This window comes from Pithys albifrons, chromosome 4 (assembly GCF_047495875.1).
Source record: "Pithys albifrons albifrons isolate INPA30051 chromosome 4, PitAlb_v1, whole genome shotgun sequence".
Lineage (NCBI taxonomy): Eukaryota > Metazoa > Chordata > Aves > Passeriformes > Thamnophilidae > Pithys > Pithys albifrons.
Window position 1 is genome coordinate 90,153,263 of NC_092461.1, and position 12,602 is coordinate 90,165,864.

The following is a 12,602-nucleotide window of genomic DNA, read 5'->3' on the forward strand; positions in this document are numbered from 1 at the left end:
GAAATATGAGAACCATAAACAATAGGACACATAATAGTTTATAAAAAATCCCACTATTTTAGTGCTTTGGATGCTGAGAATAGAAGTTTTCTCTCATTTATAGACAACCGAAATCAAAAGGGTAATAGAAACCAGCTCTTCAACAGACTAAGTGGAAGGAGCAAGTAAGGGCCCCTTTGGGGAGTGGTAACTAAGTAACTAACTAAAGAGGTTGCAATTCAAGAAGATGAGTGAGATGGAGAAGATCCCTGGAGTGCTGGGAGTCTGATTACCAATGCATTCATATGAGGAGAGTAGAAACCCAGAAGAAAGTAAGAGATGTCAAGGGCGTACCTCAGTGAGCAAGACATGCAGGGCTATTTGGAGAAAAATTTCTGGAAAGCCAGGCAGATTTTGATTTGGACAAAGAGGCTGCATCACAGTGATTATTTCTGCTATATTCTAGAAAGCAGGATGCTGCATACATTTCTGTAAATTGCCAGGATTGTTACTATTTCCCTTCCTAATTAGCAGAGGCTCTTAATATTGGCTAACCACTTCTACCAAAGGCAATAAATTTCTTCTTTACATGCAAAACTGAGAAATTTACCTTCCAAGCATTTATAGAACTGCAATCACTGTAATATTTGCATACTTTACAGCACAATAAAACAGACTTTTTGTCATGAGGTTCCAAAGTTTAATGTAACATGTAAGATTTATATGGAGATGTTAAACCCTGAAGGTTCACTGAGTTTTATTAAAAACTGAACCATGATTCAGTTTTCAGTGCACAATTTAAAAATCAATGACACAAACTGCATGTGTAAAATGAAAAAATATCATGATAATGACTTTATATACTAACAGTTTCAACTGTAGTTACTAGCTTTGTTTTGTAGTAATTTAATTCTATGCCTTATTAATGAGTGCCATACTAAATACTTTCAGGAAGAACTGGCCTCATGGCCAACGGGCATTTAACCCAAAATGGTTTACTCTGTCTGAAAAGTGAGTGACAACCTGATTAGCTTTTCTCCACAAACAATTTTCTTTGGAAAGGGACAATTGTGCTGTGTCTGAGACAGACATAGAAAAGCATTCACTTTCCAAGTTAAAAAAAGGATGGTTCTAAGCCCATTGTGCCTCCCTCCTTTCAGGAACAAAAGTAAACAGGAAATTTTTGTTTGCTCTTTCCTTGTAGTGTTATATTTATATCAATAAAAAGTGATATGGAAATGCCAAAAAGCTTTAATTTTAAGTGCCTTTTGTGTTACACTAAGTCCAAATTTCCACTACATGAACAGAACAGTATAATCTGAAAAGCCCCCCCCTCCATTACTTCTGCTGAAATGCAGTTCCAAAATAACACTCTGCCAACAGTCAGAATCCTAACTCTAAATTCCCATCTTAAATTTAATTATGGTCATTTCACAGGTATTTGTTATTCTGCCAGCATTGTCCCTTAGCTGAACAGCTCTTTTCTTCCCTCATGTTTTTCTCCCCCTCTTATACACATAGGCTATGGTAGATAAAACAGCAGTGTTAGTGTAGATTCCATCAGTGCCTGCACTCCCCATCAGTTTTAGTGGCTATTTTTCTTTAATGCTCATGGCACAAATACCATGAAATGTATTGTGGTCATATACTTGGGAGCATCAAGAATGCAAACCAGGACTGGAATATCATTGAATCCTTATTGAAAGGGTTGGGTTGGAAAGGACCTTAAAGATCATCTAGTTTTGAGTCCACTGCAGTGGAAAAAACCTCCATCAAATGATATGCAACAGCTTAAAATGGAAGATGCTGTACTTTAACAGCAGACATTTTTGCTCTGAGAACTTTTGCTTATGGTTGGAAATGAGATTTTGCACATATTTATCACACATGAACTGGTAGGTAAAGGGAGCCCAGAACACATTGGGAAAGGCACTGCAGACATACTGAGTGCCAGTGAATTCCACAGTGACACTCAAATACTTTAAATCTGAAGGGAGTGCAAAGAAGGACTGGGAGATAAGACATTTATTTTTTAGCTTCAATCTGTGTTTTATTTTGTATTTCCCCATGCAATTACAGTATTATAGCAAGGCATTAAATACTTTAAATACACTGAAAAATAATACAAGGATATTGGATAAGATGCTGTAATTCAATTTTACCTCTTCTAACCACTACAGTGCTTTTATTTTACTACTTTTCTTCTTCCTTCGCCAAGTGTGGAAATTAACATGAATCTCTATGTCAGTCTTCCCCTGCTGTGCAAGCAATTTCTAAACATCAGGTTGAACTGCGTAAACAAACCGACCTTGTGCTCCATACTGCTGCAGCCAGGTCGTTTCCAAAATGTGAAGTAATTTATGTATAGTTACAGTACATTTTAAACAGTGCTGTAAATATGAGAGCAGTTTAAGGCTTATATTTTAAAACTCCTCTGAGTTGGGCAGAAGAATAGCACTTCAACATTTACATGGAGTCCATTTTCAGAGATTCCTTGTAAAAAATTCTCAGTGACTGTGACTGAATCCTTGTAAGTGAAACTTTACTTCTAAAACAGTCCTTAGAATCTGTTTTACTTTTGAATTTTTGACATATGACTGCCTCTCCCCTAAAGGATCAGAGAGACTTGCCTCTGTCCTTTGGTGAAGAAGGCTAACCATATTTTATGCAGTTGTGGTGTTTGTGGCTGGGGTGGAGTTCATTTTATTCACAGTAGCTGATATGGAGATGTGTTTTGGGTTTGTGCTGAAAACAGCGTTGGCAATGTAGTGGTTTTCATTATTGCTGAGCAGTGCTTGCACAGCATGAGGGCCTTTTCCAGCTCCTCACCCCACCAGCCAGGGTGCTGGAGGGTGTGTGCAAGGAGTTGGGAGGGGACAAAGCCAGGACAGTTAAGCCCAACTGACCCAAGGGACATTCCATACCATACAATGTCATGCTTAGCACACAAAATGGGGAGAAGAAGAATGGACATTTGTCTTCCTAAGTCACCATTAGGTGTGATGGAGCCCGGCTTTACTGGGGATGGCTGACCATCTGCCTGCCCATGCTGAATGAATTCTTTGTGTTTCTTTGCTTGCATGTGTGGCTTTTGCTTTACCTATTAAACTGTCTTTATCTTAACCCACACATTTTTCTTACTTTCACCTTTCTATTTCTCTCGCCCATTCCACTGGGGGAGGGGAGTGAAGCAGCATCTGTGTGGGGCTTCATTGCTGGCAGGGGTTAAACCACAACAGCCGTACAGGGAAAAGTGAAGTGGGTTTTTCTCCTTTATGTTGTAATTATGAGACCATATCTGATGTGCTGTGCTCAGTTTAGGGCTTCTCAATAAAATAAGTACACGAACAAACTGGGGTGAACCCACTGGAGGGCCACCAAGATGACCTGGAGGCTGGAACACATCACATATGAGGAGGTGATGGAGCCCTCTTTGTCCAGCTGGAACAAGGGAACTCTAATGGGGGCTCTTCTGCTATTATAAGATGACTGGGGCAGTTTCTTTTCAATGCACAGTAAAAGAAGCAAGAGGCAATGGTCCAACAACAGAAATTTTGATTGAAACAGAAAAAAATGTTTTCAGTGGGAGAGTAGTCAAACAATGAACCAAGCTGCCTATCCAAGTTGTGGAATCTTCATATTGGGAACTTGAGTGGACAAGGCCCTGAGAAACCTAATCTAACTTCCAAGTTAGATCTAACTTGACAGTTGGCCCTGCTGTGAGGAGAATACAGACCAGATTAGCTCCAGAAGTCACAATTGGTCTGTGGTTCTAACATAATCAGAGTTTGCAATATCACCTTGCCTTTGTAATCCTTTGGAAATACATGAGTCTCCTGGTGTTATTTGTTCTCAAAGATGATGAAGTGATTCTTTTCTCCTAGTGTTTTACCTCTTTCCTCTTGGGGGACAGTTGTTTTTTTTTCCCCCAGGCTTACTCTTGTGGCTCTTGCATGTTAAAATGGAAACTTTGCTCATGTTGACTTGCCTTTCCCTGGTGTCAGAATTAATGTTCAGCACCTTCCTTCCAGATTCTTGGTCACTCTGTAAAATGCCATCTGAGGGTGACAGAGGATGACAAGTTGCCTACACAGAAGAGACGGCAGTATGCTCTCATTGCAAACAAAACTAAGAGCATACTGGGTTGTATCAGCAGGTGAGTGGCTAGAAGACAAGGGCAAGTTCTCACTGACCTTTATTTGGTGCTAGTGAAGCCATACTTAGAATATAATATCCTGCTTCACCTACTCCCTGTCTCAGAAGGGATGCTGGAAAACTTGAGAGTCCAGCAAAGTGGCATGAAGATGGAAAGGAGCCACAGTGCAGTGTGAGAAGTTACAACTGGAGACTGCAAAAAAAGTCTTTGCTAGGAGTGTGGTGCAGCACCAGGACAAAAGAGACTTGGCAGTTTTCAAGACTCAGCTAGACAAAGGCATTGCTGACCTGATCAGCTGTTGAAAAAATCTCCCTTCAAGTATGCAAGTGGACTGCATGGTTTTCAGAAGTCACTTCACAATATGTTTATATTTCTGTAGTTCATAGTCTCCTGTATTACATTGTTATCTCTCCCACTGTGTTCCCTGGCTACCTCCAGTTTCCCCCTTTTTTAGAGAGTTAAATCCTGTTCTTTCCAGAAAACAGGCCTTCTGATTCTGTCGGTTCTTTGCCCATTCTTTTCAGTGATTTACACCTGTTCATCAGCTCAGATCCTCCTCCACTAGTGAGCTCTTTTGACCTGTTGGCATATGGTTTTTTGGGTCATGTAACCCATTAATGCATCTCTCCTTTATTTAATCTCATTTAATAAGTGCCTGTGAATTTCAAATGTCTACACAGTCTCCTCTTTCCCTTCCTTTGCCCTCTATTTTCATATTGCTTTTTCACCAGTCCCCCAGCTGTAGTGTTAATCCTCAGATCTTTTCTTCTGTCTGGCAACACTTCATCAGTAGGTAGTTTCCATCAGGTACCTGTTCAAGATTAGAAAATATCCTACAGCTTCTGCATCAAGTCTTTTTCATGGGTGTTCTATTTTTAGTTGGATTTTATGCATTAAAGAAACTGTATTTTTCTGTCCCATGCCTGGTTCTAATAGAAAGTGGAGGGAGTTTTTTGGTGTGTCATATTGAGTTAACAACAATCTGTGCAGGCATGAAAATTTATAGTAACTTCTGAGAACTATCAAGTTTGTGCAAGACGATTTTGCCGGACCTTTTAAAGATGTGGTGTATAAATTAGTTCTGTGAGTAAGAGATCAATTCAGATCAAATTTCCCTAAATTTAAAGAGAAAATTGTACTTCCTTAATTTCACCCTATAAAAACATATTTTAATGCTCTTTATTTCTTCTCATTTATAGTCCCAGGACTTTCCTCAGCATTGGCTACTTCCATTGTTACATCTCTGCAGTTAACTGGCCATCAGCTGTGATTAAAAGCAGAAAGCTGCAGCTGGCTCAGATGCAGGCTGTCTGTGTTACTCAGCTCACCCAGAGAAGACTGTAAACTACAAACTGCAGCAAAACCATGGATTCCTCAGACTCCAACCAAGCCAGCTAGCACCAACCATTGGAATCTTCTTTTTGATTTCAAATTCAGTGGGAAGCTGAGAGAACACGCCACAACTTTTGGTATTAGTTGCAGTTCCCTAGATTGAGGAGATGTAACATGTAGCTAAAACAGATACAGCTGGTTTGAGGTGTGACAACACATGAGTAAGTGACACATTTCCAGTGCTGTGAACTCATCTCTATGTCAAGATTTCTATATATTTGTTGATTTTATCTGATATATCAGCTCACAGAGTCAGAAGATTGCAAGAAAACACCAAACTTTACCAATTTTACACATTGAGGACGCTGACTAGTCTTCTGCTCATGGTGTACCTTAAACAAATCTATTTCCCTTGAGTCACTTCCAGTCGTAAAGATCTATTTATTGAACTGCTTTGCTCTTGAAAACTGGCAATCATAATATTTTATTTGTGCATGCTTATTACAATAAGGTAAAATAGAAGAAGTTCATGCATCACATTGTCTCAACCCGTACTTATGGCTATTTATTTTTAGAATTGGTAGTTTGATGACAATTCAGATCTAGATAAATCATCTAAAACCGAACACTTCTAGCCATCATTCACTGTTTTATTTGCTACATAATTTTATGTATTTTTCACTACCTTTATATTAGTAGTCTCACAATATCTAGGAATAGGACTAGAATATCATGTCACAGTATGGAGACGATGCTATTTGCAGAAATAGGAAGGATTTAAAAGAATTAGTGATGCTGAAACAAAGCAGAAAGAAGAGTTTTAAAATCACCTTTTTTCAGCTGATGGTAAAATATAGCACAACTGAAGTATCGCTGTTTTTATTGCTTGCTTATTTAGCTTCATTTTTTCTTTTATAATGAAAATATTTGCATTAATTCATGTTTACTCTATCCTTTTTCTTTCTCAGTAAATGCAACCCTGTATAAACAATGACTACCTAATGTTGCAGATCTGCTCTATTAGCTGGGTACCAAAAGCCCTTAAAGAATGTGTTGTAGTATAAGCTGCCATTTGCTTTCTCTTCTGACTTCTTTATGTTGTCTTATCACAGTTTTATGTACTAATTTTCTGCAAATCTTTGTCTTTGAAATATACAAACATAACTTCATCACAAAAAAGTAAGATAAGACACTGACCATGGGATTCTCAGAGTGATCCTCTTAGGGCCTTGTCCCTTTAGCATCATGATTTGAAAAAATTTCCATAAAAATACAAAGTGCTCATTAAGGGCATTAGGACTCTGACAGAAGCTTTTTTCTCACTTTTTGTGGGATCAGGGGATTTAAATTAGTTCTGTAAATAAAGAGCAATCCAGGTAAAGACACTCAAATGAATAAATAACATGGAGAAAAAGGGGACCACTTTGTTCAGGTTAAAGCTGAATTCTTTGTGTTTTTTATGCTGAGTTGCTTTTCCTTCCCAAGAGAAAAGAATATATGATAGTGTAAAAACTGCAGCATTTTTTTATTTCATACAAGGTTTGCAATCAAAGGACTGGAAGTATCAGGAAAATTAATTAAATTCAACGTAAAGGCTAAATGTGCCTACAAATACATTTTTAATTGGGGGTATTATCTGTTCCTTTTTAGCTAAGGCACAACAAACAAATTTAGTGAGCAGTAGGAAGTAGGAATTAGATGATTTAAAAACATGATAATGAACAAATGAAGATAATTCAAACAGGCAATCTCTGTTCCCACCTAATGATTGCCTTAGTTTTAATGTATCAAGTTAATATGAAACACAATTACAATTTTACTCAATTCCTACATGGTAAGCACGGTTAATTGCACAAGAAAATGAAGCAGTGTTTTGTAAAACCTGAAAGTCTTTCAAAGCTATCTGTTTTCTGCAATTCTCTGCCAGATGAATACTATTACTTAACCAAATCATGCTTTTCAGTTACAGGTTTTAAAGACAACTGTAGACAATATGCTATCCAGTGCCTGAAATTAAGCACCTAATTGTAATATCCACTAAGTAACCATTATCAAAGAAAAAGATAGATATTGAAGAAAGAAGACTCTGCACAGAAGACTGCATCTTCAAATTTAGTTCTTTACTTCTAAATTTGCCCTGAAGGTCACAAAATTAATTCTAAAACCACAATTAATTCTAAAAGCTATTCTATGGTACTATGAGACATTAAAATATTGGTTACAAATTTGAATTTCCCAGAAGTGAAAGGATTCACAACAAAGCAGATATTTGAGTCAGGATTTTATTTTAAATATTTCCTCACCAATAATCACCAGTGTTTACCATCTTTGAACTGTTGAAATGAGTTTGTGGAAAACACTGGTGAACCTAAGGCTATGTCTATGGCAGTGAATTAAATGATACTTATTAGTATTCCCAGACACTGGAATATGTCTGGTCTGAAATTATTGTAGCAGTCCCTGGTTCGCTGTTGGCCTGTACCAACTAGTAGTCTCCCAAGCAATTCCCAGCTATGGTCTGAGAGTTACAATATCCCACAGGCCATTACCAGAGAAGGATTTGCATCCAGCCACCCTGTTCTGGAGGCCGTCTGTGTTTGTTTACTGGTGTACTTGTAAGTCAGTCCATGCCAGTTGGCTTCTGTGCCTGGGAATATTCTTGGAATGGTTTCGTTTGCTAGTACAGACATACTCCTCTCTTTTTCACTAGTGCTGACGGCAAGTAGGACGCTTAAGAAAAATAAAGACTAAGTCAAGGAAGTTTCATTCAGTTAAAATCACTTTTGATAACCATATCCATAAAGATGAGGTTTTTACAATGCAGGGTGGAGTTACATTTAAAGATAGAATATGCCAATATTCAATATGATAAGAAATCAGAAATGAGTGCCTATTACCTTAAGTAATGTCCTGGAAGCCAAGAGATCAGAGCATTAATTCTTGCTTCTGCACAGTTTCTCTCTTGTTTTGGTCAAATTGTTTACAGCCCAGTCTATAACATCTAAACTGTTAGGGTACAGGATTACACTTCTCTCTGCCTCCAATACAATCTGTTTAAGCCTGCAATAAGATGATGATGCCCCAAAGAAGACCACCAAGAGCCCTGATTATAAAGGCAGCCCTTTTGCAAGTGACCTATTGTAAAGGTACAATACAAAGTTTACTTGCTCACTTCCTACTTGTAAGCACTTACTTTCTGAGGAAATCTAGATAGTTATCTTGCAATCTTGATATAGCTATGCAAGTCCCAAACAGAATGAGTTTTCAGACAAACCCACATGTTACCAATACCTTTGGGATAATTTGAAATGGCTCCTCAGGACATGATGTTTTTGGGTTATCCTAACTTTGTCTAGTCCAAAAATTCTGGGCTTTGGATTCAACTCTTTAAGTCCAATTCTCATAAAATTTAGTTGTGCTGTGCTGAAATTATGGACACATAATTACTGTAATGTCTCTGGCTTTTAAGTCTCAGCTGTATTTACATTGCCTTGTTACTTGGAGCCAAAGTACCTTGGGGGCTGCCTGCATGTTGATTATCACTTTGATTCTCTTCTTGAAAATCAAGGTGCCTCTCCAAAAAAGAAATCTGAAGCAGAGAGCAGGACTGGCTCATACTTGAGCTCCTCCAGGCCATACAGACATTGCTTCAGACATTTGGTTCTTTGAATTCAAACATAATTTCAAGTCAGTATAAACAAAGCACAGTTCTAATTTCTCTTGTGTAATGTGGGTAGTAGCAGAGATTTTCTACTTTACAGGAATCATGGAGGATATTACCATTCTGAATTCAGTCAACGATACATCAAGAGAGCCATACAAAACATGCAGCCAAAACGATGAAAAGTTTTTGGGGGTCCAGAGGAGGCTGCATGATGGAGGCAATCATGGATCACTGATTCTCAGGATCACTGATTCTCAGGACAGGCTCACACTGTCCTAAATCCTAGTGAAAGCTTCTTTATGCACCAAGTACAGCTGAAGGACAAGGTACTTGAAGCTCTGTGGCACAGGTAGCAGAGTGAAGCAGGAGCCAGCAAAGCAGGCTGGATGCCAGCAAGTCCCCCAGTGCTAGAGGAATTCTCAGCTGGGAGAACCTGGCTGCCTTCCAGCCTTGCTCATTGCTCATTTGCATATGCATATTTTCATATGTATATCTATATTGGAACTTTAAAAGGCATCATTAACTTACATATGTCTTCTAGTTTGACCAAGATCTTTATCTCATATCTAGTCTAGTATAGAATAAACCTGCAGCTGCCTGATCTGTGATTATGCCTCAGCTTTCACATAAACCACACTGTTAAGCAATCATGCTGATAGAAATTTCTATGTCACTCAGAAAAAAATTAAGACTAAATATCCCCACAGTGTAGTAGTTGGAATACCTGTACTGGAGAACAAATATAGGTAGGCATTCCAAAGATCTTCAATAACAGAAAATGTTCTTTCACACCTAGAACAGAAATAGGTGAGCAATGGTATTGGCTAAGGCAGAAGGGAAGAAGGAATACAAAACTAAATTTCATCATGAAAGTAGGTGCTAATTTCTTCCACCTTAATGCATCCTTACTTTACTAGTTACCAAGTGTTTCTAATTTAATTCCTTTTGTTAACTTCTTGTTCAGCCAGCTCTGCAGACAATTTACATTTATTACAACATACCTCAGTGACTTTCTACATTAGTTTTTTTTGTCCACTGACTATGCAGTTCTTCAAATCTCTTCAAAATTGTGTTTTGTTTCTGTCTTTTTGTAGTTTAGTCTCTTTTTTCAATCAACCTTATCACTTGTTTAACACATTCATCTATAAAACAAATACAATAGGTTTTGTATAACACCAAATATTTATAAATAGGGTTGCTGTTTTCAGAGGTGTGATTTCAAGGTTTTCATTATGGTGCTGCTGCTAGTGAAAATTGCTTATAAGACAGAAAAATAGCCTGATTATTATATTGTAACTATTTGACATGGGAAAGAAAAATATTTGGAAAACACTTTTGAATAATAAAAGGGCTTTTAAGATCCACAACTGAGGATATCACGTGACGGTGCTGAAACTCCTTTATCAGATTGGTTTCACCCTTAATTACAAAGGCAGAGTTCACACTGACACCTGCTGTTAAGACTGCCTAGCTTTCCCCATTATAAGACCATTTTCAACTTGATTGTGAGGGCTGATCTTTTCTGGGATAAGTGTCATCTTCAGAATTAAATGAAAGGTAAAAAGAGAGAATCAGTCTTTCAGATGAAGTTGTGATTTACAAGCATTACATGGGGGATAGCAGCTTGCTTACTTCATGTGGACTCCCAGTTATTTAATTTTAAAAAATCAGTTATCTACAACCCTTGAACCAAGATCTTGAAAATCAGCATTTTCACTTACTGAAGTTCCTTAGAAGGGCCATACTTTGCTGAGCTAAAAAGCCCAGGAAAATCAGACAATACACACTGACTAAAGTGGCAGGGTATTACAATTTTGTACACAATGTCTTTGAAGAGTCTACTTTCTTTTACCTCTGACAAATCACCAGTAGTGAAAAAAGAGAGCTGGAGAAAGCAAACGCTGACTAAGAATGTAGGATGATGAGGACAAAGGTGTTGCAATGGGGTATATGAAACAGAAGAAGAATAGACAAGCTTGGAATGATGTGCAGTGCCAGTGAGAACTGAGAAAAGAACAAATATTAACAAGGAAAAAAAAGAAGAAAATAATGGGGAGGAGGATAGGAGGCAAGAGGCATTTTAATGATGAAGTATTAAATCACAACTCTAAAGTCTTGACACTTCTCTGATATTTAAAAACTGCCACAATTTTCCATCTCCTTCTTATGTGTCCACAAAAATGATAACACATTTTTTTTTACTTCTTTGGTAATAAAGTAATGATGAAGTTGAGTGCCAACAAGCTAGACAGCCAAGGCAGATAATTCCCATGGAAGATGAGCCTGCAGTTGTTCTAACCTTCTTCATGGAAAGTCGGCATCAGGTTCCTGTGCATTTGACTGCATATCTGGAAACTGAGTCCAAACATATGCTATCACGAAATCATTTGTTCTTCTCATAGAAGTGATATTACTCAATGCATGTTATGTAGGAAATATTCTTCATAAAATCAGGCTGTTTTAAATTACTGTCATCCCTAAAACTGGTATTGTTGAGTGCTCATCTGCCAAGATCTACATATGAAATTGTTGTTTGCTTTTGAATTAGGGTGATTTAACATCTTGTTCTTCTCATCATCCCCTCTGAATAGAATTTGGGATCGGAAAATTTGGGATTTTGACCCTGAATTTGCCCCTAGTTTTCTGTATGGCTTTCGACAATTCAGTAAATCCATCTGCCTTTGCTGTTACAACATCTATAAAACATACACGAGTATATGTGATCTATGAGCAACTTACAGAGCTTTCCACATATGCATTGGAAACTACACTTTGGCCCAGGACAGCAGATGCTGAATGTAGAAAAGACCACAATTAACATCCGTAAATGGCAATCTTTGATTCCTTTCTTTGATGTAACACAGCTTGGCATTTACACTTTCCTTCTCCTGCACTGGCAACTCATGACCCCAGTATTTTGTGGTCATCTGTCACCTAACTACCACTTGCAGTGACTTTAACCACAGCCCGCCATAAGTAGTCATAAACTGATTGGAAACTACCTGATTGTCTAAGTCCTTTAGAGTCTTAAGACAGAAAATAGATGAACAGTTGGTTTCTTTTCATTATTTAAATAAAGAAGAATACTAAAATAAACAATTGTTTTGAGGCTGAATGGTGTATTTTTGAGCTGGTGCAATCTTCAGATACTGATAAAGACTATAGAGAAAAATTAAATTCAATAGTTGTCCTCCTGATGTCAATTGGATTTTACTATGGGTTTTGTTTAGTTTAGAGCCCCAGAAGGTCATCTGAAAGCTTCATGTGTAATTGGATTCTGAAATATATTAAAAGATATTTTCTCATAATTTGCATATCAACAAAACAGTTAAATGAGTTAAAACAAAAAAATAGTTGAAAAATTGCAAACGTAAATGAGCATCAAAATAATCGTATTTTATTTAACAAATTCGTCAGTCCAGTATTTATCATTGAGTGGTTATCATACACCTTGCTAAGTCTCTGTGCACA